The sequence below is a fragment of the Pseudorca crassidens genome, chromosome 15 (genome assembly GCF_039906515.1).
Source record: "Pseudorca crassidens isolate mPseCra1 chromosome 15, mPseCra1.hap1, whole genome shotgun sequence".
NCBI lineage: Eukaryota > Metazoa > Chordata > Mammalia > Artiodactyla > Delphinidae > Pseudorca > Pseudorca crassidens.
Genome location: NC_090310.1, coordinates 30,393,011 through 30,420,406, shown reverse-complemented (window position 1 = coordinate 30,420,406; position 27,396 = coordinate 30,393,011). Strand labels below are relative to the sequence as shown.

Sequence of the window (27,396 nt, the reverse complement as noted above, 5' to 3'; positions counted from 1 at the left end):
TCTTTTAACACTTTCAGTTGTTTATTTTCCCCATAGTTCCATATGTCCAAACAATATTCATATATTTCTCTTTCCTGATTCATCTATTATAAACATTACTGACTTCCTGCCTAAGGAAGAGTTTCTTTCACCATCATCACTGTCCGTCTTCCTACTCCCACCGTCCCAATATAAGCTTATCACACATCGATAATTCTCATTTACGCTATGACCATGGAAATGTTGCACACTGCAGGGCCAAATAGTGTACTATGATTGCACTTCTTTCTTAAAAACTCTTCTCTTCCCTAGCATTTCTAATTGTCTTTTCTCTGCTCTCTCTGTGGCTCTGTCTATTTTCCCCATTTCTTCAGTTCTTTCCAAACTTCTTATCACTCCAGGACTTCTACTGCAGAACCCCAGATGCAAAGCAATGCACAGTTGCAGTCGCAAGCCTGTAATTAGACTCCTCCTTTGCAGTGTACTGTCTCAAGCCAGTCCCTCTCTTCTAACTCTGCCCTCCCCTGCTCTCTGCCAGGCGCAGCCTCAGCAACTGCTGCTGTCACAGGACAAGCAAGACAAATATTCTTCAGGCAAGACCAGCAAATCTGCCCCTAACTGTGACCAGGGCACAGGATGCCAGCATAACCTCGAGACAGGGAGGAGACAAAGCAGATCGCTGGGGAGGGGGTGTGCTCAGAGGGGGTCATCCCACAAGAAAGGAGACTCCTCGTGATTAAAGGTCGAGTTGCAGTTTACACAGCGTATCTTGTGTTGGATCTTCATGTCAACCCTGTGAAGCTGGCAGGGCAAGGTATCATTATCCCCATTTTACAGATGAAAAACTGAGGCTCACAGAGACATCACATGATTCGCCAAAGTTCACAGAGTTGGGACTCTAACCTCTGGTTTTCCAACTCCAAATCCAGGACATTTTTATACTACCCACTTTCCTGCTCCCATGCTTAGAGCCTAATGAAAATCAGGCGAGAGGGCACAGGCAGCATCAAGTCATGCTTCACCTTTGGCTGGATTTCCCTCAAGCTTTGCACCAGGCAGGGGGGATTTGGGAAGGCAGCGTCTCTCTGCCCTGGCCATTAGCTAAAGTTGAGATATGACTGGGCTAATTAAGAGAGGACTTCATTAAAATCTACGCTTTAGTCATCATTTGTACTAAAATTAGAATTTCTTGCATTTCTAATCCTATTAGCTCACCGGCCCAGCTGAAGCATGTGTTGTCTTTACTGATCTACTCTGAGATTGGTTTGGACTTTGGGTAGAGTTTTTCCTTGATCACTAAAAGGATTTATTCAGACACAATAGAATGGATTCAGTTCTGTTTTCTAAATTTATCACAATGCACCCCCTTTCCACCCAGAAACTCAGGTGGATCTCGCCACCCTAATTTAGGTGCATTGTAGGAATCGTGGTAAAGCATTTTCAGACCGAAGGCCTAAATACTCCCTATTCTATAAAATACCCATAAAAATAATCACGTAAAATAATAGAGAACACAGAATATTAGAACTTAAGATTTCTTTTTAAGGAAGAAGAATCAGTAGCTGGAGTAGAAGGAGCAGCAAATGGGTTTCCTTGAGCAGAAGCAAGAACCCTCTGGGTATCAGACCTGGAGCGAGTAGGGTAGCGGGGAGGAGGGGGCGAGGCACTGGGAGGTGTAGGTGGGGCTATGGAAATTCTGCACACAGAAGGCAGTTTTCGTGGTTCAGTGAACTTCAAGTTCTAAAGGCTGATGGTTAAAAAAAAAAACGGCTGATGGTTTGGGATAAGGGATGGTACTCCCAGAAATGTTCACCCAGACCTCCGGTGACAAATAGGATATACCAAGAACTGGCATCTCCTCGCTGCCTCCTAAGTAGCAGTGCTGTCCTAATACACCTTGGTCCAATGTTTGCTTGAAATGTGTGTGTGTGCGCGCGCCTGTGTGTGTGTGTGTGTATGCTGCACATCTAGCACTGGGTGTGGAGAAAGTCCTGCTGGTGACTCACTGGCCCTCCCTCCCCCAGAAGCAACTTTTGATCTGTCGTTGATGGTGGGACATCACCAGTAGGGTCTTACACATGAAGAGAAGGCCAAGGGACCTTCCCACGGGTGATGTGAGTGTCCCCTCCTCTCCTTCCCTTCAGAAAAACACAAATCCCCACCACAGGGAGCCCCGGCCCCTGCCTGCTGTTGCTGAAAGGAAGCTGCTTTGGCCACGTTCCATTACGTGCAGGGGAGTGAGAGTGAGCCAGCTGCTTCCCGCGGCTGTTAGGATGACCACCCGACCACCTGATTCTAACCCCACCCTCGGGAGTTCTCCCTGCAATCTAAACCACGGCCCATTCTCAGCTGAGTCGGAGTCTTTTCCCGGAATTGTAAGCAAACGGACAATCCTGAGGTCTAGAACCTTTCAAAACAGACCTGAGATGTTTGGTGTCTGAGGTTTCCCCAGCCCAGAAGGGCTCCACCCACAGGTCCCCCGCTCAGAAGGCCAGGGAGGCTCTGGGCGCTGAGCCTGGGGAAGGCCAGCTGGTAAGCAGTCTCCCAGGCCCCACGGCTAGAGGGACTCCAAGGCCCGCTCTAGAGCTGGCGGTTCTGCCCCAGGCTGGCTGAGACCCCGCACCTCCACCACATACCACCCACAGCACTCAGAAGGGACAGTGGCTTTGGCCTGTTTTCGGGAAGGCAGAGGTCAGCTCAGCCTCCTTCCTGCCCTGGTATCTGGACACCAACCAGCCCGAATGGCCAGGCGTCCAAGATGCCCTGGTGATGATGGAAGCCCTTCGCCCTGGGTGGCCCAGCTTTGTGCTCACCGCGTCTGGGGCTTCTAGGCACAGAGCCAATGCTTGCCTCTGTCCGGAAATGGACACTGGGATTTGGCAGTGCTCCAGGGCAGAAGCCACTGAGGACGATTCTGTCTGAGTCTTTCAATCCACTGTAATAATAATAACTACTATATCAGCAATAATGATAGCCAACATTTATTGCCTAGTATGTGCCAGGCACATGTACTAACTTATGCATTCCTCACAAAAACACTATGCTGTAGGTGCTATAGTTAGCCTCATTTTATAGGTAAAGAAAATAAGGCTCAGAGAGGTTAAGCAACTCCTCTAAGACCACACAGCTAGTAAAGGCTGGAGCTGGGATTTGAAGTTAGACAATCTGCCATCCGAGAAGCCACCATGTTGCCCACCTTAAATCCGAATTTCTCTTCCCTTTTGGGATCCTGTCATCCTCCGGCCTGATCAGGAGATGGGTCCAAAGTCCTGGGGCCACATGTGGCTTTGGATCTGGCCATCATTACATGTCAGGCAACAAGCACTCACTGAGCGCCCACCGCTTACCAGTCCCTGGTGACACGCGGGTGAGTAAGGCAGGCTCCACGTCCCATGGGAGCTGCCAGGTACATAAAGAACAAGGGCGTATAAATAAATAAACATGATGTGATGACATGCGTGCTGTGAGAACGTAAAGGAAAGTGTGACTCGCCCCATGCTGGGGTCAGGGCAGCATCAGAGGCTCCATGGAGGAAGCAACATCTGGACTAGGTCTCAAACGATGGGCGGGTTGCCAGGCAGAGCCGTGGGGACAGGGTGTTGCAGGCAAAGGGAACGGGATGCTCCGAAGCACAGAAGCATTACCAGTTGTGAGCAGGGGGTGAACTGGGCAGGGCCCGGGGCTGAGCCAGAACTCTAGGCCAGATGAAAAGCTCGATGGGCCTTGGACGTTTGAGTGTTATCCTGGGGCAGTGGGGAGAGGGGGAAGGCTTTGAAGCAGGAAAGGAATAAGATCTGCCTGTAGAAGAGAAACAGGCCACAATCAGGAGGATGGATTAGAAGGAGACGAACTGGGGGAAGCTGTCAGAGAAGCCCTGGTGAGAAAAGGAGAGGGTTCAGATGAAGGTGAAAACTGGGAGGTGAGCAGAAGGGCGGGACGGAGACTCTTCAGAAGGAGAATCAGCAGGACCCGGGGATGGGTGGGGCGTCGGGCAAAGGATTCTGGGGGCTCACAGTGGCCGCTGGTTCCACTAACGTGCTTGGAAGAGCACATTTGAAGGGTGAGGGAAACAGTTCACCGGCGTTAGACATGTCTGGTTACCAGCGGTGAAGATGCTCCCGGGCAACTGGAAATATGGGCGGCACTGTCACCCAGGAGGAGACAGGAGCTGGGCACAGAAATCCCTGTGTCGTGGGTGTGTGGATGTGAGATACAGCCGCTAGTAACTATGAAACAGCACCACGGAGAAAGGGCTGGGAGAGAGGGGCGGTCGGGGGAAAACCAAAAGCGGATGGTGGGACCCCAAAGCCGAGAGAGAGAGAGAGAGAGAGACAGAGACAGAGACAGAGACAGAGACAGAGACAGAGAGACAGAGACAGAGAGAGAGAGACAGAGTAGGAAAAAGGAATCAGGATGGAAAATTAGCTCACTGGCCAACTTGGTAATAACAATTTTAGTGAAGTAAACTAAAGTCCTTCTTTATTTTTCTCCTCTTAGCACCTCTCATGGCCCGATGTTACGTTGTAGTTGTCATTTGGGGGTTAACTTTCCCCCCCGGCCACAGTGTCAGGGACCTGGCAGGTTCTGCAGGTCGCTATTCTCAGCACTTACAACAGTGTCTAGTTTATAGATGGTGCTCAACAAATGTGCTGAATGAATGAAGCAAAGGGAGGGAGGGAGGGAGGGAGGGAGGGAGGGAGGGAGGGAGGAGCCAGATTTCAAGGGGCTAAAGTGCTAAAGAAGTCAAGAAATGTTAACGAACATTGTAAATCAACTACACTTCATTTTTTTTTAATGTTGAAAAATAAATTAAAAAGGAGTCAAGAAATGGAGCCAGACTTTTCCTTCCAGTTTGGCAATACAAGAAGAAAGAAATATTTATCAAAGCTCTGGAGTCCCTTCCCGGAGAGAGAACTCCAGGCCCAGATGGCCTCACTGGTGAAGCCTGCCAAACATTTAAGGAAGAATAATACCAACTCTACACACACTCTTCCAGAAACTCGAAGAGGAGGGAACGGCTCCCAACCCATCCTGTGAGGCCTGCATCACCCTGATCCCCAAACCAGGCACGGCGTTCCAAAGACAGGAAAAACACAGACCAGGATTTCTTATATTCATACCTGCAAAAGGTTTTAACAAAGTGTCATCAGCAAATTGAATCCTCCTATTAAGAAGTGGAATCTATTTCCCCACCCACTGAACCTGACTGCCCTTGTGATTTCTTTTATCGATAGAAGGCAGCAAAAGTTCCAATTCTGAGCCCAGGCCTCAGGAAGCCTCACACACTTCCTGTCTGCTCAGCTACCACGCCAACGAGCCCAGCCTGGCCTGCTGGATGGTAGGAGATTACATGGAGCACAGATGAGCTTTTCTCCAGCAAGGGCCACCTAAGACCAGCCAGCCCCCAGCTGACCCACCTGCTGGCCACAGAGACATGAGAGAGACCAGCTAAGCCCAGCCCATATTGCCCACCTACAGAATGAACTAAATGTTTTCTCTTTTAAGCCATTACAGCCTCGGAGATACTGCAGGTTCAGTTCCAGACCACCGCAGTAAAGCGAATATCACAGTAAGGTGAGTCATGTGACTTTTTTGGTTTCCCAGTGCATATAAAAGTTACGTTTACACTACACTGTAGTCTATGAAGTGTGCAATAGCGTTATGTCTAAATAAACAATGTACATACCTTAATTTTTAAATACTTTACTATAAAAATTGCTAACCATCATCTGAGCCTTCAGCGAATTGTAGTAGTAACATCAAAGACCACAGATCACATAACAAATATAATAATAATGAAAAAGTTTGAAATGTTGTGAGAATTACCAAAATGTGACAGACATAAAGTGAGCAAATGCTGTCAGAAAAATGGTGCCAGTAGCCCTGCTCAAAGCAGAGTGGCCACAAACCTTTAATTTATAAAAAACGCAGTATCTGCAAAGTGCAGTCAAGAGAAGGGGCAATAAAACGAAATGTGCCTGTGCATTTCAGGATGGTTTGTTACACAGCAAGAGCCAACTGACACAGGGGAAACTCTGCGTTGTTAGATTCAGAGTTCCTCAAAGACAGAAACCGTGTCTTGCTCATCCCCAGTGCCCAAGGCTACTCAGCAAACACTTGGTGAATGCCTGCTAGTTTGCACGGCTTTGGCGGAAGAGCTAACAACCGCCATTCTGCCAATGACTGCTGTCTGACCCCATCAATTAAAGAGCTCCCTGCTGGCTGCTGTCATCCAAGGAGCTCCCTATAATTATGCCACCCACTAAACCCACACCCCAGGCCCAGAGAAGGCTGGGACCTGCAGGCACTCAACATGTCATTCAGATTAGGTGGCTGAGGAGGGGCAGGTGTCAGACTCGGGGTGTTTGCCGTCCTCACAGCCATTTGGTTAGGAATGCTCTTCCCTTCACAGAGCATCTCGTATTAGTGACTTTCAAGTAACCCTCAGGAGATCAGAGGCACTCACTTTAGCAGCCTTTTCATCTTTCCTAAACTGTCATTTCTGTGGGTGAATTTTGCCAGCAAGTTAGGGACTGGGAATCACTGCCTACAACTCAGCCAGACCCAAGGGGTCCCAGGACCAGGAAGCCAGGCCTCCACCTCCAGGTAAGTTAACCCATGAAGGGGACAAAGGCGAGAAGACCAGCAGGAAGTAATACATGCAAAACACAGAAGAGCACAGACAGAGCCAGACTGGACCGCAGTCTAGCAGCCTAACAGCTCAATGCCTCAGTTTCCTCATCTGTACAATGGGGATGACAATGGTATGCCCACCTCCTAGGACCACTGGGAGATAACAGAGTGATAGTGCTTAGAACAGCATCTGGCACAAAGCAAGTGCTTTGTACATGCACCGATCATGACCAGCATCACAGTCGAGGAGTTTCTTAGAACTGCCGCCTCCAGACCTTTCCCCTCCCCACAGAGTTCTCTCCTTGTCCACTGCCACTTTCAGGTGGCAGTCATCAAGTGGAAATAAATCACCCAGCTGTCTCCAGAGGGGAAGAAGTGCAAACAGACAACAGGCAGCTCAAGGCATGTGGACAGTTAGGGGATATTTCAGGCACCGTCCTCACTGTGCTTGCGTCAATGGTCCCCCAGTCAGCCATTCCTGCACCACCTGCAGAATCTCAGGTATATCCATGTACCACCTGTGTTACTAGTAGCCTACTCACTTTTTAAACTTACATTTTTATAAAAAGAAACCTTATATCACAACCGAAATGGAAAGTTAGCAGTTGCCTGCCATAAATAGAGGGTGCTGGGAAGAAAGAAATACAAGGAAAACAGAACAATGTTATTCAATTCGAGCTAGAAACTGCTGCTGCTCAAGACTCTGAGTCCAAGGCCAGCTTCCTTTCCCTTTGCTGAAGCAGGATGTCACGTGTGTTTGGGAAGTTTTATTAAAGACATGTTAGCACAAAACTGAGATTTTCTCCTTGGAGGGTTGGGAGGGAATTTAAAAGAGAATGATTTAAAAGGGATTCTATCTTATTTAATGCTGTGTATCTAGTCCACCTGAAGTATCTGTGATCATTAATTTTCTGTGTCAACGTGGCTGGGTCACAGAGTTTCTGTGAGGGTGTCTTTGGATGAGATGACGATTTAAATCAGTGGGCTTTGAGTAAAGCAGATTGCCCTCCATAATGTGGGTGGGCCTCATCTGATCAGGTGAAGGTCCAAATAGAACAAAACACTGACATCCCCCTCACCCCCGAGCAGCCTTTGGACTTGAATTGCAACATCAGCTCTTCCCTGGGTCCCCAGCCTACCAGCCTACCCTGCTGATTTTGGACTTGCTAGCCTTCATAACTGCGCGAGCCAATTCCTTAAAATAAACCCCTCTCTCTCTCTCTATAAACACACACACACACACACACACACACACACACACACACACACACACACACACACACACACACCCTATTGGTTCTATTTCTGGGAGAACCCTGCTTAAACACAGCGTCTATCCATTGGGGTACCCAGCCCATACAGACTCACTAACCTGAGAGCTGGCAGGTCATGTCCTTTAACTAGGGGTTTGGGGGCAATAACAGGAAGGGATGCCCTCTATTAAACACCCAAGATCAGGCAGATGCTGAGCCAGCTAGGGAGCCATCCCCATGAACTTGAAATGACACTCTAACATTTCCCCACCAGCATGGCCCAGGGGACTGTGAGGTTGCCCTGCTGGAAAGAAAGGCAGGCTCCCAAACCTCTTGCCCTTCCGACTGGGGAACCTCTGATGACGTGTGTCTGCAGCTATGACACAGTCCAGCCGTGGAATTGGGAAACAGACCCCACACAATGAGAACTGCAGACTCATGCAGTCTTAGCTGAAAGGCGCTGTGTGATCATGCAGAACCGCCCCTGCCCCAGCCTCTGCCTGGATTATTTTTATAGCAACCAGTTTCCATTTGTATGGGCCCCAGGAATGGAGACCTCACCACTTCCTGACACGGCACCTGATAATCGGGCCCTAAACATTAGAAGGTTTTCCAAACTTCAGTCACTGGCTTACCTCCTTCCTGAGTACCACCGTGAGATTTCACTTCATATCTGTCATTAAATAAACCCACTCTCTAACAGAAATACATGTATTTCAGGAAGAAATATTTTGCTCCTGGGAATGGAGAATCAGCATGACCTGCCACAGAGATTGATCGTGAAAATTAATAGCCACCCCCTGCAAAACAGTTCACAAGTTCTGGTTCAATGCTGTTGTCCACCAAAGGGCTGAGCGAAGACCTGCTCTGTCTGGTTAAAGAAGGAAAAGTAAGGTCGAAGAGACGTCTTCTCCTTGATGGAATCCCTGGCGGCCAGTGGTTAGGACTCAGTGCTTTCACTGCCATGGACCTGGGTTCGATCCCTGGTCAGGGAACTAAGATCCCACAAGCCATGTGGCGTGCCCCCGCCCCACCCCCCAAAAAAGGAACAAAAACAACAGAGTGTGACAGCCATAAAATGGAATATTACTCAGCAATGAAAAGGAACAAAAGGAACAACACACTACATGTACAACACCATGGATGACTCACAAAACCTTATGCTGAGTGAAAGACGCCAGACTCAAAGAGTGCATACTGCCTGTGACATTGCGACTTATAAAAAAATATAGCTTTAAAAAAAAAAGAAAAAGGAAAACTAGAGTCGAAGAGGTATCTTCCCCTTGATGGAATCACAAGAGCTGAGAGAACATTGAAAAGGGAACCACTTTGTCATTGAGTGATTTAATGTCATTTAATGTCGTATCCAGCAGCACCTAAAATCACTCTAGCATCGTGCAGAAAACAGCCTTACGGAGGCTCTGCCTTCCGCGGATTCCAATTCTCTCTCAGGTGGTCCCCATGTGCCCTTCAGTCCTTCCCACCATCCCCCAGCCTACTCAGGTGGGCCCAACCTGTCCCAGACCTAGGAGCCTCGCTTAGCCCCAGGGGCCCTGGCCCCCAGCAACCTGCTCTAGATCTACAGGAATTTCACCAGTGGAAGTTTCTTAGGAGCCAGAAACTAGGACAGGACTGGACAGTGAATTAAAACCTGGGGAAGCAGAGAAACTGGAGGCCTCATCCACTGCTGCTGCGAGTGTAAAACGGCGCATCCACTTTGTGAAACAGTCTGGCCGGTCCTCAAACAATTAAACATAGAGTTATCGTAGGAGTCAGCAATTCCACTCCTGGGTAAATACCCAAGAGAAATGAAAACACTAGCACAGAGAACTATACTCACGATCTTGTAATAACCTACAATGGAAAAGAATCTAAAAAATAATATATATATATACATATATATATATATACACAATAACTGAATCACTTTGCTATACACCTGAAACTAACACAACATTGTAAATCAACTATATTTCAATAAAAAATTTTTAAAAAGGAAACGAAAACACATGAGCAACAGAAACGTACAGGAATGTTTACAGCAGCGTTATTCACAATAGCCAAAGGGTGGAAACCACCCAAATGTCCATCAACTCATGAATGGATAAACCAAACGGGTTATATCCACACAACAGAGTATTATTAGGCCATAAAAAGAAATGAAGTACTGATAGACTCCACAACACGGATGAACCTTGAAGACATTATGCGAAGCCGAAGAAACCAGACCCAAAAGATCACACAGAGTACGATTCCATTTACACAAAATGTCCAGAATAGCAAATCAAGAGGGACAGAAGGCAGATCTGTGGTTAATTAGGGCTCAGGGGGATGGGAAAATAGGAGGGTGATCTCTAAAGGGTACGGGGGGGTTCTTCTGGCCGTGGTGAAATGTTCCAAAATTGACCGTGGGGATGGTTGCACATATCTGTGGATATACTAATATACACTGAACTGTACTTTTAAAAACTCATTAAGAAAGAGATTTTAAGAAGTACAATGAGAGAGCTCTGAGTTCACTGGAGGCTGGTATTTCAACACCCCCAACCCCCTGGGTCTGACACAAGGACACCTAAGAGCCCTCTGTGGCCCCTGAGGTGGGACGGAGGGTAGAAACCATGGGTCAGGACCCCAGGCCTCGAGTTGGTCTGAGCGAGAAGTCCCACCCCACCCACCATGGCGCCCAAAGGTGACCATCCCACACCTACAACTGACCACCCACCCCTAGCTGAGACTGATCCAGCCCCTCACTTTCCAGGACACCCCAAGAGTTGGGGAGCATGTGACCCCATTTCCCAGCCGTCCCGAGCATACAGTAGGTGCCACTCGAGGACATGAGCACATGGACCACTCACTCAGTCCTGACCCTCACAGAGCGCCCCAAAGAGCCAGCGGGATGAGTCAGGACCCCAAGCTGTGCCCTTCCTTCCCCAAGGTCGGGGGGAAGAAGACTGAGCTTGCTTTCCCCCCCGCACCCAGGGCACCAGGATGTTTGCACGAGCTGTTCCCTGTCTAGAAAGTTCTTAGATCTGGGGGTGAATGGCTCCTTCCCTTCATCCAGCCTCAACTCCAAAGCCCCCTCCCCAGAGAAGCCTTCCCAGACCATCCAAGATAAGTGACCCTGTTTTATTTTCCTTAAACCACTGCACATCACCTGCTGTTTCCTTCTTGATCTCTAGTCCCTTCTTTTGTTCTGTCTCGTCCCTCTTGACTGCAGGCAGGGGCTTACGTCTGTTTTGTCCCTGCTGTGACAGTGCCTGGCACACGGTGGCTCGAGGGATGGTGACCTGTCAGGTGCTCTCCTCCCGACTCAGGCCTCACCCGGAAGGCCCAGAGCAGCGAGGAGGTGATGACCGGGAGAGTGTCCAGTAAGGGGCCCTCACTGGTGATGAAGGCTCGGCACCCTCCTGTCCCTCGGGATTCTCACGGCCTCCGGCTCATCTCTGAGGGCAGGAGCGTGAATATTCTGAGGTCCCTCATCCCGTGCCTGCAAACTGCAGAAAAAGCACCTGGGACAACACAGGTGAGGTTGGGGGGGGCTCAGGCCAGGCTCCGGGGCACACCTGGGGCCGTGAGCCCAGGGAATGGGGAGCATAACTTCCCAGGCATCTCCAGACTTCTCGAAATTCCTGGGGAGAAGGGGAAGCTGCGAGTCCTTAGCAGCCAATACTCACCGCAGCTGGGGGTGGGCACATCATCCAGTAAAGGGGACCTGGATGGGTCACCAATGGTGTCAACACTACCACCATCATTCTGCCCTGTGTCCCACCTGTACTATTCATGACCCACACTGTCTTTAAAACACGAGTCTCGGACTTTCCTGGTGGCGCAGTGGTTAAGAATCTGCCTGCCAATGCGGGGGACATGGGTTCGATCCCTGGTCTGGGAAGATCCCATGCGTGGAGCAGCTGAGCCCATGTGCCACAACTACTGAAGCCCGTGCGCCCTAGAGCCTGCGTGCTGCAACTACTGAAGCCTGAATGCCTAGAGCCCGTGCTCCGCAACAAGAGAAGCCACCGCAATGAGAAGCCCGCGCACCGCAACGAAGAGTAGCCCCCGCTCGCTGCAACTAGAGAAAGCTCACACGCAGCAACGGAGACCCAACACAGCCAAAAAAACCCAGACCAACCACGAGACTCACTTGATTAATTTTTCAATGTGTATTATACCATAAATGGAAAATCAGTGTCACTTGCCAAGAGACTGACATTTTACTAATACACTTTAAAAAAAATATGAGCGTATTACAGTTTGTAACCTTGCCTGTATGCTACAGAAATCATCTCCAAATGCCTGTGGGCGTGCAGACCACACTCTGGGCGGGAGGATGATTAAGTCTCTTCTGGGCTCCGGCCTAGAAGAATGTGACCCCATGTCACGCTCACATAAAGGGACGCTGACCGTGCCACTTGGGCCTGATGCCCTCCAGGCAGAACCAACTACAGGAGGGGGAGGGAGCCGCTGCCCAAGCCCCTCCCCCACCCCTCCCCCACCCCACCCCTGCAACCTACAGCTGGCTCCTCACCCAAGGTGTGAGGGCCCCCCTTCTGCCACCCCTCCCTGGGGTGGGCTAAAAAGCAGGAAGCCGGGAGGACACCCTCTCTCAGCTATTCATGCAACAGATATATTGAGCACCTACGGCACCCTTAGCTCTGGGCTGGATGCTGGTGTTACCCCAGGGAACTCAACAGATCCGGTCCCTCAAACAAAGACCATCAGAAGTAATGGAAGTGATTACCGATTAGACAGAGGGTTCCTGTCCAAAGCAGAGTTCCCAGAACACCCTTCTCCATTCCACACACACGTGAAATACAGGAATCAAGATGGTTTTGCCCAGGGGAGGGGTGGGCATGAGTTCTGTTCTCTGTGACCAGGCTGTTAAGGGCAAAAGACCCTCATGTGGTCCAGCACCCTTAGGACTGAGAAAGCTGACTTTGGAGGAAAAACACCGGCCTCCAAGACACCCACTGGCACATCTGCAGCAAAGGCACTTTCTTGGCCCAAAGGGGCAGGACTGTTTCAAGAGGACACAAATAACTGTATTGAAAAAGAGGGATGTTGATGGGATATATCCATCCAATAGAGCAGGGTCTGTGGGGTCCATGAGACTTGGGTTCAATCCTAACCCCAAATTTTTAAGATCCCATTTCTTCATCTATAGGGCAGGGGTAGTCATTACCTCATATGGTTGTTGTTCGTTTTAAATGAGATGGAGGATGTAATGCACATGGCCCAAGCTGCTCTGCACCTATAAATGCTATACTAATAGCAATGGTAAATTATTGCTATTAAGACTGGCAAAATGTAAGTCATTTTCTCCTATTCTCAAACACCAACCTAAAGCACAGTTCCTGGGCTTCCTGGTGGCGCAGTGGTTGAGAGCCCGCCTGCCGATGCAGGGGACACGGGTTCGTGCCCCGATCCGGGAAAATCCCACATGCCGCGGAGCGGCTGGGCCCGTGAGCCATGGCCGCTAAGCCTGCGCGTCCGGAGCCTGTGCTCCGCAGCGGGAGAGGCCACAACAGTGAGAGGCCCACGTACCGCAAAAAAAAAACAAAAAAATTAAAGCACAGTTCCTGACCCAGGTCTTTATGTGTTTCTCTGAATTTTCTTCAAAGGCCCAGACTCCCATTCTCAATGGTCTCCTCGATACCTTTCCAGAGATCTCATAATGGCCCTATTAACACACCTTAAATGTACCACGTTGCCCGCTCCCCAAACCACCCCTTGTCTGTTAACAGCACCCAGACAGGAAACCCATCACGCCCGTGAGGGGTCCACAAAGGGATGTTTCAAGAGGCATGTTCCATGGGGGCTGGATGGTACACGTCCCGGTTACCTTGCCCCTGAATTACTGCACTGCTGCCACCTAGTCTGTCTACCATGCCCTCCCACTCCTAAAGTCCCCCGCCCCAAAACCTACAAAACTCGCACTGCTTACTGAATTCAGGGAAGACTATTTCATTATTATTGAACTTCACGTACACACGTAACCCGTGAATATATTCTGTCTGTTACAAACAAGACTGGAGTCCCGTGGCCCATTCCTTCCTCTCCCCTCTCCCCACGGCAGCCACACTGATCGATTCTGATGTATCCTTCCAACCACTTTTCTTGCATACATGTAATAGGTACGAGGCCACAGGAATGCGGCGACATTTATAAATAGCCTATTTCTTCATATATTGTTTCGCTACTTGCGCTTTCTTTTTTAGTTCAATAGTGTCTTATAGGTTTTTCTATATTGGTACACAGAGACGAACCTCGAGGTTTTTTTTCTCTGCGATCCAAATTTTTAAAAAAATTTTTATTGAAAATACAGTTGACATACGATATGTTAGTTTCAGGTGTGCTACCTAGTGATTTGACCTTTGCACACATTTCGAAATCATCTCCCCAAGTCTAGTGGTTCAATATATTACATCCCATGGCTTAATCACTGGAGGTTTGTACCTCTGAATCCCCTTCACCTATTTTGCCCCTCCCACCCACCCTGCACCTTGTTCTTTCTAACTTCTGTAACATGACTGATGGATTAGTTGCTTCTAGGTTATTTCCACTTTTTTCCTTTTTCTCTCTCTTTTTCATCCCAACATTGCTGTGTGAACATCATCATGCCTGCCTCCCTAGCCAGGTTCATTGGGATGTGGAGGGAAGCCCCCTTCGCCTTCGCCCTCCCAGCTCTGCCCCCCCAGCCCTGCGCTCCCTTCCCGCACCTTGCACTGCAGGCTAACTGGACGCTCAAGGCTTCTCAGGCAGGGCTCCCGCCTGCAGCCTCGGCCTTTTCTTTCCCTCCCTTCTGCAAACCCGGAAACATCACTGCCCAGGGAAATTCTAGGGACTCTTCCGAGTCCATCTCCAGTCCTACAGCCTTAAGGAAACTCTTGAACACCACGACATGGGCTTCCCTGAAACCCCATCTCGTGACCCCGGTCCTGGCGCCTACATCCTTGGACCCACCATCCTCTTCGCTGGACTGTAATCTGCTTTGAATAGAGGGAAATCCCTCTTTGCCTACACAGCTCACTGCCCAGTCACTTAATAGCAGCCCTCAAGATGAGAGTGGGCAAGCCAGCCCCTCCCCCGGCTTTCCTTTGGTTCAAGCAAACCACAAATATCTCAAGCCACTTCCATGTATAATACATCAATACACCGACTCCTCCGATCCCTGGAACAACCGTCCAAGGTCATCCAGGCAGCACGATGACCCTCATCAAAGATGGGGAGGACTCCCTTGGAAACTGAGTGGCGGGTTTGGTCTGAAGCTGAACCTCGGGGCCTCTTTGCAGAAGACGAGCTTGGGTGGGGAGCTTACAGACATTTCAGGTTTAGTCATGTTGTCAAAAGGATGAACATCTCAGCCCCAGTTATGCGAACTCCCAAAAGGCAGTCAGTCACTCCTGCACTAAGGTTTGTGCCAAATCCAAGGATCACCTGTGCTTATTAATTATATCCTCCCATTATTTAAAAAAAATGCTTTAAAGTTTAAAATATCAACTTAAGTTTCACCCTACACAGTAGTGAAACTATGGGTCTGTGTGCTGTTTGTGTTTTTTTCCCAACTACCAACTGAGAAAAAGACATAATTATTCTTTTTCGTTTCATGTTCAGCTGTGAACTTTTTAAAACGATCTTGTTTACCACCAGTGATAACACGCTTTGGGAAACGTTCATTAGAATAAGATGAATGAGACTTTGGGTCATATTTATTCTCTGCAAAATTTTTAAACTAATTTCATTTTAAGGAAAGCGAGCCCTCCAGAGAAGTTTGTGATCAGAAGCGCCAGAAAGAGAAACCTTCAAAGCGACTTCTCTATCAGGCAAACTTACTTGCTCTTAGGCTACAAGCAATTTTCACTGAGGGACTTAACTTGTCCATCTCTGCATCCTGCAGGGTGATAGATGTTTCATATCCACATTTCTCAGAACAATCTTGACGCCAAATATCACACCGGCGACCGCTCCCTCAGCTCTAGACCCAGGAGTGCTAGGAAGCTTCTAGAAGCTGATGTCATCCAACCTGTCTGAGGCGGGCAGGAAGCTGGGCAATCTCTTCACCCTCTGTTCCCTTTTGGATCAACAGAAACCCAGCCTCCCCAGGAAAGTGAGAGCCCTGGAAATTCAACTATTCAGGTCAACAACTCCTTGTTAAACCCTTGAGATACCACGTGAACAAACCACGTGTCTTCGGATGGGAAGACGGTCCTCCTCCAGCCTCCGTCTTCCTACTCACCCCCGCCCCCAGGATGGACGACATCGTCAGAGCCCGACAGCTGTGGCCGGGAGCGACCCAATGCCAGTGGGAAGTGACCCACTGCCTGAGCATGGCTCCCGGCCCACCTTTCCCCGATCAGCATACCAGACGGACGACACATGCCATAAGGGTCCCTGACCCTGGGGACCTGGCCTGGAAACCCACTGACCACTCCCAGCCATCAAGCTCCTCAGCAGTGAGTCCCCAGACCCAGATCTCGTCCAGGTACTGCCGCCAACTTGCTGAGTGACCTCGGGTGAGTCACTCCACCTCTCTGAGCATCCTTAGCTGGCAAACTGGGACTTTCTAAGGCCCTTTTGTCCCTGAAAATCTTAGTCCATGGCTGCCCTGAATGCAGAGTGCTCTCACCTCTCCCACCCTCTGCCCAAGGCTTGGCTGCCTGGAAGAGCCCCAGTGGCTGGAGCAGAGCAGAGCTAGTGCTGCCATGGGTGTTGGGTTACCAGGCCGGCACTCTCCCTGGGTAGCAGCTCTGTCTCGGATATTTTTAGACTCCCCCCTCGGCCTGTCCCTAACAAGAGCCAGATACATCTGACAATTCGCCCCATGGGTCAGTCCTGCCAAAACTGCACTTTTGGGTCACTCCTGCAGGGAGCAGACTCCATCGCTCCTGGGGTGAGAAAGGGAGCCTCCTCTTCCCACCACCCCTATTCCTACCCCCATCCTTCCCTGGACAAGATGAAGCCAACATCCAAGCGTCAGGCTCCAGTTCTGTCTAAGGTGCCAGCTGCCCTCGCTCCCTGTTCCAGCTGCTGCTGCCAATTGCCTAAGCCCAGTAAGACGTCCCCGGAGCCCATCCTCCTGCACTGGAGTCCTGTCGCCGACCTTTAACTGCCTCTTCTGGAAGGACTCTGCTCCGCAGTCCCAATGCCTGGGACCGCACCCCACCTTTGGGGGATGGCTGCCACCACCCCGTAGCTGGGGAGCCCACCCCCATCCCGCCTTAGGCCCCGAAGCCCATGTCAGAGGCCTCACTTGTCCACAGAGCTGGGCAGCGGCCGCATGTTGCAACACACACACACACACACACAACTATGTGCACCTCCCCAGGACAGTGGCTGCACTCCTGCCCTCCAGACGAATCCCGCCAAGCAGCCAGCAATCTACCGCCACCCCATCTGGCCTGGAAAGGCATTCATGTATTTTTGTCTCGACAGACTTCCCTTCCTGGTCATGTCTGGCAGAGTTTACTATGACACAGAGGCGGCCTCAGCTGTGCCCCCTTCAACCAGGAAGGCCGCAGAGGGCAGGAGAGTCAGCACGCGCCTGGGGTGAGAAATTGGCCTGTTGAGCCTCCTGTGAATCACCTGTTGCTGGAAAATGGCGAGTCCGTGTGCACACACGCGTGGTTTCAGCTCCTGCCCTGCAGATATCATGCGCACGGCAGAGAAAGGAAATCTAGGTGAAACACTCACCTCCATTCCAGAAACAAAGGGCCTTAGACACTACTTGTGTGTGCAGGGGAGTGGCGGGGAGGGCTGGATGGTTGTGCCCTGTATTTACAGTTAGTGGCCGCAGACCCCTCAGCCCCTCAAGAGCTGTGCCCTAAACTGGGGCCGGGAAGCCAGAAGAGGGCTCGGGCCCTCCCCTCTGGGTGGGGCAGTGCAGTGTCAGCCCCACCCGGCTGGCCCTGCCCTCACCGCCCCCCCCACCGTGGGACACCTCTGCGGCTTCCAACACGAACACCTGTCCCCAGATTTTGGGTGAATCTCAGTTTCCCCACTGGAGGGACAGAGGCGGCTACAGGCTATGCGGCCCACGCCCGGCCTCCCCTCCCCAATTCCCGGCGGGGCTGGAGGCAGCTGATCCAAAAACCGTCAGTGGGAAAACAGGTTCCGCACCCTCCTGCCACCCCCACGCCCCTCCCTCTGCTGTGGCCTTGGTATCTGCCAAGGGCCCCGTGGGTGTCTGGGCCCTGATTTCCCCAGGAGGGTCTCCCCCTGACTCTTCAAAACCCACCAGGGCATCTCCGGGTGGAAAAATGGGGAGGGCTTGTGGGGAAGCGCATGGAGGTTCAAAGCCTGGCTCTTGGCACGTCACTCGCTCAGGGACCTTGAGAAACTGACTTAAGGTCTCTGACCTGGCTTTCCCCACCTGCAGCCCAGGAGTGGGGATGGGCCGGCGCAGGGGGAGGCTTCCAGGAACGCTGGAGGGCACGAGGCAGGGCGCTCCATCAGAGGCTGATGGAGCGTCATCATGGGCCTGGGAAGAGAAAGGCCAGTTGAGCTTCCCTGTGAATCACCTGTTGCTGGAAAATGGAGAGTCCGTGCGCACACACTTGTGGTTTCAGTTCCTGCCCTGAAGATATCATGCGCACGGCAGAGAAAGGAAATCTAGGTGAAACACTCACTTCCATTCCAGAAACAAAGGGCCTTAGACACTACTTGTGTGTGCAGGGGAGTGGCGGGGAGGGCTGGATGGTTGTGCCCTGTATTTACAGTTAGTGGCCACAGACCCCTGTGGCAGCTCCATCAGCTGTAGCGGCTCCATCAGAGGCTCCATCAGCTTCTGTCCCCTTCCTTGTCCCTTCCAGCCTCCTGGGGAAACCTGGCTCGTGTCCCTTCCTCACCCGCCGTCCACTTCCTTACTGAGGCCAAATTCTGGGGAGAGGTGGCCAGCAACCGTGAGCGGATTCTGGAATTTCTAACTGAATCAAACTGAAGCACAGGTGGCTGCACACTCTCTGTTTAATTGTGGTAAAATATACATCACAGAATATTGAGCACTTTAACCACTTTTAAGTGTAGAATCCAGTGGCATTAAATACACTTACAGTGTCGTGGAACCATCACCACTCCCTATACCCCAAATGTTTTCATCCCCCCAGCTCTGTACCCACTAGCAATAACTCCCCATCCCTCTCTGCCAGCCCCAGGTACCTCTGCTCCACTTTCTGACGCTCTGAATTTGCCTATTCTAAGTGCTTCCTGTCAGTGAAATCATACAATATTGTGGCTACCAGCTGCTTAAGACCCTCTCCAAGCCCATTACCTTACTCCTCACTCTGCCTGTCACTTTTTAGACTGGCCTCTGCATTTTAGACACAACTAAGTTAAAAGATCACCCCACCTCACCCCACATACACATCTTTGCAGCTCGGGAGGGGGCACTGCCCCTTTTCCCAAACCTGAAACTGGGCTGTCATTCTTGTTCCAAAGTAAGAGGTGGGTCCTGTAGTCCGGAGGGAGGGCTTTGCTCTCTGTAGTCTCCCTCAGGCACAGGTGCCCCCAACTAACCCCCATTTATGAGGTTCCCATGTCAGTCCCAAATTAGGGCCTCCCTGAGGTATATTTAGGACCCTGGATTTGGGGAGAGTGTGTAGTCCTCCTGTATACGAGCTCTAGGCTCCCCCTTCTCCGGACCCATGGGTGGGGCCCTCGTAGCCCCCCAAGCCCAACCGGAGTGGAGAGGGGACAGGCGTCATCCAAGCAGTGCCTCCAGCTCCTCCGCTCGTCCAACCTAAGGCAGTTGCTCCCTGCCGCTGGGGGGCGCAACGGAGCCGCCGCCGGGGCCGAGAGGGGACCCAATGACCCAGTCAGGGCGCAGCGGGTCCGGCGCGCTACGTGAGGCGGGGGACCGTGCGCCAAGGCGCCGGGGGACTTCACACGACGAGAGGGGGGCTACCCGGGACTCCGAGAACCCTGGGAGTGGAGTTGGCGGGGGCGAGGGGAGTCGCCCTGACTCCTCCCCAAACTTTTCCCGCCCGCCTCGACGCAAAAGGCGAAGGAAGCAGTCCGGGGGTGGGGAGGTGGAATTCGGGGTCCCGAGCGAGCTCGGCGCAGGCGGGAAGTCCGCGCCCTCGCAATCTGGCAGAGGAACAGTGGATTTTCGGCAGGGAGGGGCCTCGGCCCCTCCCGGTCCGCCACCAATTGCAGGGACCTCTCTCGGTCCGGTAAGTGCAGTGGCTGGCGACCCCGCTGCCCCGTCGCTCGCAGCCCGGAGCCCCCCGCTACCTGCGCGCGGCTCCCGGGCGAGACCCCGACTCACCGGACTCTGGCGGCTGGACAGACAGTCGGGCTGGGGCGCGAGGCGAGGCCGCCGGACTGTTTTGAAGCTCTGGGCTGGGACTGCGCGCCCTCCCTCCTCCCTCTCCGTGGCGCCGAGCCGCCTCCCCACGTCCCCCCTCCTTCCCCGACCCCGCCTCCCGGGTCGTGATGTCAGGAGCCCGGAGAGCAGAGTGGGAGGGACCGCGGGAAGCGGGTGGGGGACACTGGAGAGAAAGGCCGGAGCCTGGGGAGCGCCCCCAGCCCCAGCCCGCCTCCCTGCGCTACTTGGGCCAAGTTTAGGGCAGAGCTGGTAGCGCAGTTCTGGGGAAAGAGGGAGAAATCCGAGCTTCCTCGCAGCTGGAAGGCATTCCGCGCTGCGCTCGCCCTTACGGGTTTCCAGCTGCCCCTCCTCTCCTGCCCTTCTTCTCCCCCGTTCTTCTCTTCCCTTCCGGTAAGGGTTAAGGACGAGTATTCTGGAATCCGACTCCCTACTTTAGAACCCCTTCCCTGGCACTTTTCTTAACTTAGTGATCTCCTTAATTTTGCCTGCCTCAGTATCCCCTTCTGGAAATGGAAGTCACAATAGGACCTCTTTCCTTGGGTTGTTGTAAGGCCTGAAAGTGTCATACCTGCGCGGTGCCTGGTACATAGTAAGTGCTCAGTTAATCTTAGCTATGGTTATTTTTATTTGCCGACATAGAGTCTCTGGCCTTGGTGGGAGGTGTCAGGGCAACCAGGGACGCAGTCTTAGGACTCCTCCAGGGTCTCACTCACACAAACCATCTTTTGACCCCGCAGTTCTGGAATCTACTGTCCCTGGCAATGACATCAAAAGACAAGGAAATGTCTTTCTCTCCAGCCTCAGTTTCCCCATCTGGGAACTGAGAGGGCTGATCTGCCCTGGAGGTTCTTATGGGATGGGGGAAAAGACCAGAGGGGCCTGAGCCCCATCTGTGGGGCTGTGGAGTAGGGAGGGAGGAGTTACTGTATTGAAACACTGAAGCAATTCCAAAACAGGACCACAGCATATTACAGTATATTTTAAGCTTTTAACTGAACACAGTGATGTTATTTGCACACACCCCAAAATATAAGGCAATGGACTTGTGCTACTAACAAAAGAATTAGAAACCCTTTTAAGAAATGCTAACTTATTATGCAGTAGCTGGTCTGGCTGGGACGCCATGCTTAAACTTTCTGATGCGTCTTTTTTCAATCCTGTTGGGGAAGTCTGCAAGGCGAGAGCCTCCTTGGGTCTAAATTAGAAATCCTTAGGCGATTTGAGGCCCCTTCCAAAGGGCCACCCCACACCCCATCTTGAGGTTCCCCAGCTGGCCTAGTGTCTGACCTGCCACATCTCTTTTACTTTTGAAATTCTATGGCTAATCAAGACTTTCATCTCCCAAGCAAGAGATTCTGTGTAGGGCTGGAGAGGGGGTAGGAAGGTGTTCATTTGAACTGAGACCCCACATAAAAGGGGAGGAGAGTGGGGTCTGGCTGCTGCAGAGGAGGGCCATGCAGGGCCCACCCACCAGCAGGGGCAGTGATGCCTGCCTGTCCCATGGCCACCTGGAGGACAGAGAAAACCCAAAAGTCTCTCCCAGAATGGACAGTCCAGGTAGAGGCTGCAGCAGGTGGATTTCTGCCGTTTGCTGAGCCCTCACTCTGTGCCAGTTACTTTACAAATACTGTCATCAATATAACACAACAGTCCATGAAGGAACTAAGGTTCAGAGAGGCTACCTAAGTAACTCGCCCAAAGGCCCTATTCAAGGGATCGAGCGTGGATGCGAAGTCAGACTGACTGTGGCAAACCCCGCTCTCCTCCTCCCACTATATCGCTATTTACAAAACGCTCACCAGGGTCAAGCCATAATTTCTACCATACCCACTAGCCACCTGAACAAGTATTCACTTAATATTTTTCCCTAAGTCAACTCTATTTATTTAACTATATTTATTTTTAAAAAGGAAGCCCTATATCATCACGGTAAACAGGAAACCAATTCCAACCACCAAAAATAGAAGACAAACTTACAAATATAAACACTACCCAGAGAAAACAGTGTGAGTACATTCTAACCAGATACTGTTGCTTGAGAGAGTCCACGAACCTGAGGTTTAGGGTCTATTAAAAAGGGAGATCAACAAGAGTAAGATGGGTGTTAGACTCGCGCTAAGCACAGAAGGAGACTTTCTCCTTCTAATCAGAACTATTGCAAAATCACTGGAAAAGGGAATTACGTTCCCACGCCATGACTCAAGGCTGGGCAATGCCTCCTCCTCCAAAAATCACCTCCCATTTGCCTTCTGGTGGGGCATGCCCCACACGAGGAAGAACCTGGCCAGACACCAAGATGCCTCTCTAGGACCCAGAGAAAGGAATGATTGATTGCATCTCTCGTTTGTTTCCAAACCTTCTCCAGAGCCCCACCTACCTGTGCAATTCACCTGCTACTTGCACCTCTTAGTTTTCTCTCTTCAAATATACACCTGTCTCTCCAGGAAGATTGGAGGCAGAAACCTGCCTTATACCCACTGTATCCCCACTCCTGGTGTGTCAGTAATAAGTTTGAATCCTCAACATGGTGTGGGGGAAAAGTAAGAGTGTGTTCAACTGAGTTCTGGGTCCCAATTCTTCGCCCCGCTATATAGTAGTGTATATCCACACTGCAACTATAATCTCCTGGCTAGGAGAGCATACTCACCCCCTTGGCCTTGAGTTAAACCACGTGACTGGTTTTGGCCAATGAGATATTAGCAGATGTGACACATGCAAAGGCTGGGAATGTGCTTGAGCGGTAGGGCTTGCCCTCTTGTGCTTTTGCCATTTGTATAAGCAGAATAAACCTCCAGTAGTCCATTGGCCCCAGAAAAATGAGACATGGGAGCAGAGCTTCCCTACATGACCCACGGAACTTCCATATGGGGCTCAGGCTGCTCTAGCCAAGCTGCAGACACATGAATGAGAAATGATGTCTATTCTTGCACGTCATTGAGGCACCACGGTTGTCTGTTTCACAGCTGTAGCTGGTTGGTAAAAGGATCATCTCATATGGGGAGAGAGAACTGTAAGGAAGGCATGGGAGGCCATGGAGAAGACTGGGGCGTTCGTTCAGGGTTGGAAAGAGAAGTTGGTTGAGAACTCAGTGGTCTCCTGTGTGTCCTTTCTGGCTTGAATGTTTTAAGGTTCTGCCAGTTTCTTGTGACCTATTCCTGTTGACTCTTTTCTGTTCTCAGAAAGAATGACTTGGGATGTCCATGCCTGCGGGCAAATCTGATCCCCAACCTCAAGGCAGCCCAGTAGAACTTGGAGTTGTAGCAGAAGAGCTGATGGAGAAGAATATGTGGGCTCTGGTCAAAAAGGATGGAGATCTAAAAGAAAATGTGACCTAAATTCATAGAGTCATGTGGGAATGGATCAAATATGAATGTGATTCAACCAGCGAAAACTGCTTTTGGTTGGTGGGTCAGTTTCACAGATGATAAGGGTTTTACTAACTTCCATTTAATAACCATTTCCTTTGCAAACAAACTGGTAGATAAGATGGCCCCATGTGATCTGCCACCTGGTGTTCACAGTCTTGTGTACTCTCGTCCCCTTAAGAGTGGGTGGGACGTAATGACTTTTCATGACTAGAATAAAATGAAAAAACGATGGGATGTCACTTCCATGGTTAGGTTATAAAAACTATGACTTCTGTGTCACCAGCACATTCTGTGGCCCTCTAGGCTTGCATGCTTTCATGAAGTACACTACCATGTTAGAGAGACCCACAAGGCAAAGGACCAAGGGAAATTCTGGCCAACAGCTGTCCAGGTACAGAGACCTTCAGTCCAACAGCCCCCAAGGACCAGAATGCTGCCAATAACCATGTGATCTTGGAAGCAGATCCTTCCCCAGTTGATCCTTCCCCAGCTGTGGCCAACACCTTGATGACACTGAAGCAGAGGGCCCAGTTAAGCCCTGCCCAGCTTCCTGACCCACAAAATCTGTGTTAAATGTGTGTTGCTTTAAGCTGCTAAATTTGAGGGGGGTGGGGTTGGGTTCTATTGTAGACTTTGTATCAGTCAGGATAGGCTAGGTTATGGCATGATAACAAATGATCCCACGATCTTTGTGGCTTGCAACACAAGTATTGATATATCTTGCTCACAATATAGGTCCATTATGGGTTGATTTTGACCGTGGGTCCATATCATCTTTACTTCTGGAGGCAGGCTAGTGGAGCAGCCTCTATATGGACCATTGCTGGTCTCAGGGAATTAGGAAGATAAGATGATGAACCACTCACTGGCTATAAAAAGCTTCTGCATGCTCACATTTCATTGGCAAAGCAAGTCATGTAGCCAAGCAGCAAAAAAATCTCCCACTAGCCATGTTATCCTGGCAAGTCACTTCACCTCTCAGGGTCCAACACTATCTTTGCATTTTGCTTACAGTGCTAAGTGCTTCTAGGTGTAGGAATGTAGCAAGCACATCTAAAGCAACATTTTCTCTTGGCTACTCTTCCAGATATGGAGCAGGATCCTCCAAACCAAAGGCCCTGCCACCTGCACTTCTAGACGGGGCTTAGCTGGTTTCTCATCTTGCCGTCAAGAGACATCTGGGAAAGCCCTTAGCGCCTGCTGTATGGAGAGTCAAGAAATCTGAATTCCCAGAGTGGGATCTGAGAAATATGCTCTCTTGAGACCATTTCCTCCCTGTCGCCCACCTCCACAGATGGGGTCGGGGGCAGGATGGAGACAATGCTTTCCAGCAGAGAAACAAGCCCTCGTGTCCTCCCACTTAATGCCTGGAGCTCTGGGTCTCGCCGCTTCCCTTTGTCATAAAATTTCCTGCCCAGTGCAAGAAGAACTCACAACACAAATATTGTCCATTTGACTTATGACTGATCACCAAAGACAACAGCCACAGAATTTCCAAACCTCTGGAGATTCCAGCCATGCCCATGCTGTTTGGGGCTTTCACTTCTCCCCCGCCCCAGCCAGGGAATGAACACAAGTGTACTGCGAGCAGAACCTGAGGGGTGAGTCTGGGTTTTGCCCATTATAGAAATGTTTGGCATTGAGACCCAAAACATCTGGCTGCTTGACTGCAGTTCTCAGTTTGCATCAGGAGTTTCGGCACCATAGGGACAGAGCTTCAGAGCACTCCCAGATTTGAATCTCCCTGAAATACAGTCAGAAAGAGTAACAGGAAGTGGGCAAGTTCGCTCCTACCACCAATGTCATTACCACCCAAACGTCTGGCGCCCAGGATGGCCCATGGGATGTTCTTGGCAAGTCACAGAAGGAAGTCCCCAGGTGTCTCCCAGCACGCAAGGTGGGTAGAGGCCAGTTCTCTTGGCCCATCTTCTGAAAAGATGGAGTACAATTTGGCACCGAGGAACAGAAGGAGAAGAAAAAATTCCTGTTGTTAATAGTGCCCCAGGGTATGCTCTTGTTTTCCTGGGATCTTAAGTACAATCATAAATATTATTCCTTCAGTCTATGAGAGCATCCTTTGTACTTTTCTAAATATTCTAAATTTTTCAAAGAAATATCCTTTCCTTCCTTCCTTTCTGCCAAACAATTGCTCAGGGAAATAATAATTTTCCAATCTTTCACTTAGAGTGTACTTACTGTGACTCTTCTGGTTGCAAGGCACTGGGAAAAGAGCAGTGAACGAACTCGTTCAAAAAACCTTTGCTCTCTGGAACATACCAACCACCACTGGTCAGTTCTACTCATTATCCTGCTTGATACTGATACAGGTTTTGTTTTGCTTTGCTTTCTAAGATTCCCGGATATGTTTGTGTATGTGGGTTGTCTCTTAGGCTATAAAACCATGGAAGCAACCCCCTAAGCTGAGTAAACTCTCAGGCCAGGCAACCCCAGCCTCAGGACTCAGGCCAGACTCACACACCCTTAGAATCTTTGGGTATAGGGAAATACGGATGTCTTCTATTTCCAATGAAAGACACACACACACACACACACACACACACACACACACACTACACTCATGGTCTCGCAGTTTAAAATTCAAACAGTGATAGGGTAGGAGGAGACCCAGAAATTCCTGTCTGTTCTGTGCTTCCGGGCAAGAAGGTATTTAAACCATTCTGGGCATTTCTTGAACTTAAAGTCCTTGTACCTGAACAGTCTGGAACTCCCTCCTTATATGGGATTAGAATCCTTTTGTACAGAGCCCATTTCTGTTTGCTCCCCTGCACCACAGCCCCTGAGAGGTGGTAGCCCTGCATAAGGCAGCCTCAGCCTCCAGCGACCAGCACAGAGGAGGTGCTCAGAGGCAGGCCTTCTCTCCCATCATGTTATTTACAATCTGTAATTATATTTGTTAAGTTTTTATGTGTGTGCTTTCTCACTCATTGTCTTCACTCCCCACTAGAACACAAGGTCCCCAAGAGCTGAGGCCGGCTCTGTCTTGCCGGGGCTTTTTCATCCATGTCTGAGCCATAGCAGGTGATCAGTCAGGGTTTCTGTTAGTCTTTAGGGCGCCTTTATGAAAATTAGAAAAAAATACCCCTTCCGAACTTGTCATTCAGAAAAAAAGCATCCTTTTAGTGCACACAGCTTGGTATAAAGATGGCATCTTCCTGCAAAGGAAAAAAAATGCCCCTTCCTCCAAGCAGACACAACCCCAAGCCAGGCGTATGGCTGGATGTCACCCCTTACCTCTCAGCTAGGAACTCTTGTGCCCAAACTGTGTGACAAGAGGCAGGAGCACAGGAATCAATAAATGTTTGATGAATGAATTAACGAATGAAATTCAAGTCTTTGAGGATATGTGGTGTTTTTAAGACATGTCTGCAGATTCTTCGATACTCAGCCCACTGAGAGCTTGCACTCATCAATGGGTGTCCAGTTGACCAGCAGAAAATGGTGGAAGTGATGCTATGTCACTTTCAAGGGTAGGTCGTCAATAGCCATGCAGGATCAGCCTCATTCCTGGAGCCAGCTGCTGGGAATGCAGAGATGAGCAGTGTCCTCGTGGAGTTTATAGTCTGGTGGGGTGGGTTATCATGTGGGTGGCCATATAATTTATCACCCAAAGTAAGACATTTTTAAGAGTGAAAGGGGTGCTATTAAAAATTGCAGTGGGAAAATAATCATAAATAGGAACCGTCCCAGGGAAACTGGGGTGCACAAGCACCCTAACAATAGTGAATTAATGAATTAAGTAATCATTCAGCCAAATGTGACAAGCGTGCTATGAAGGACAAGGAAGCCGGTGCTCTTTGAGCCTGCAGTAACGGGATTTGACCCA

At 50.3% G+C, this 27,396-nt stretch overlaps 1 protein-coding gene, 1 long non-coding RNA gene and 1 other non-coding gene across 5 annotated transcripts in view; 2 read left to right on the top strand and 1 right to left on the bottom strand.

Annotated features, from left to right (window-relative positions):
* Window positions 1-20,262, bottom strand: part of EMP2 (epithelial membrane protein 2) — a 39,713-nt gene extending 19,451 nt beyond the window's left edge. The window contains exon 1 of the mRNA XM_067706650.1: window positions 20,125-20,262. The gene's annotated coding sequence lies outside the window, so the exon portion shown is untranslated. The remainder of the gene's footprint in view (window positions 1-20,124) is intronic.
* Window positions 7,504-7,579, top strand: LOC137208243 (small nucleolar RNA SNORD66). Its single transcript, XR_010935562.1, has one exon. It is a non-coding gene; the product is annotated as a small nucleolar RNA SNORD66 (small nucleolar RNA).
* Window positions 19,785-26,852, top strand: LOC137207157 (uncharacterized). Of its 3 annotated transcripts, XR_010934956.1 has the most exons (3): window positions 19,799-20,029; window positions 23,364-23,588; window positions 24,640-26,852. It is a non-coding gene; the product is annotated as an uncharacterized lncRNA (long non-coding RNA). The 3 variants fall into 3 exon arrangements; XR_010934955.1 differs by lacking the exon at window positions 24,640-26,852 and having other exon boundaries at window positions 19,785-20,029; window positions 23,364-23,791; XR_010934957.1 differs by lacking the exons at window positions 19,799-20,029; window positions 24,640-26,852 and adding an exon at window positions 20,321-20,574 and having other exon boundaries at window positions 23,364-23,791.
* The last annotated feature ends 544 nt before the right edge of the window (window positions 26,853-27,396 follow it).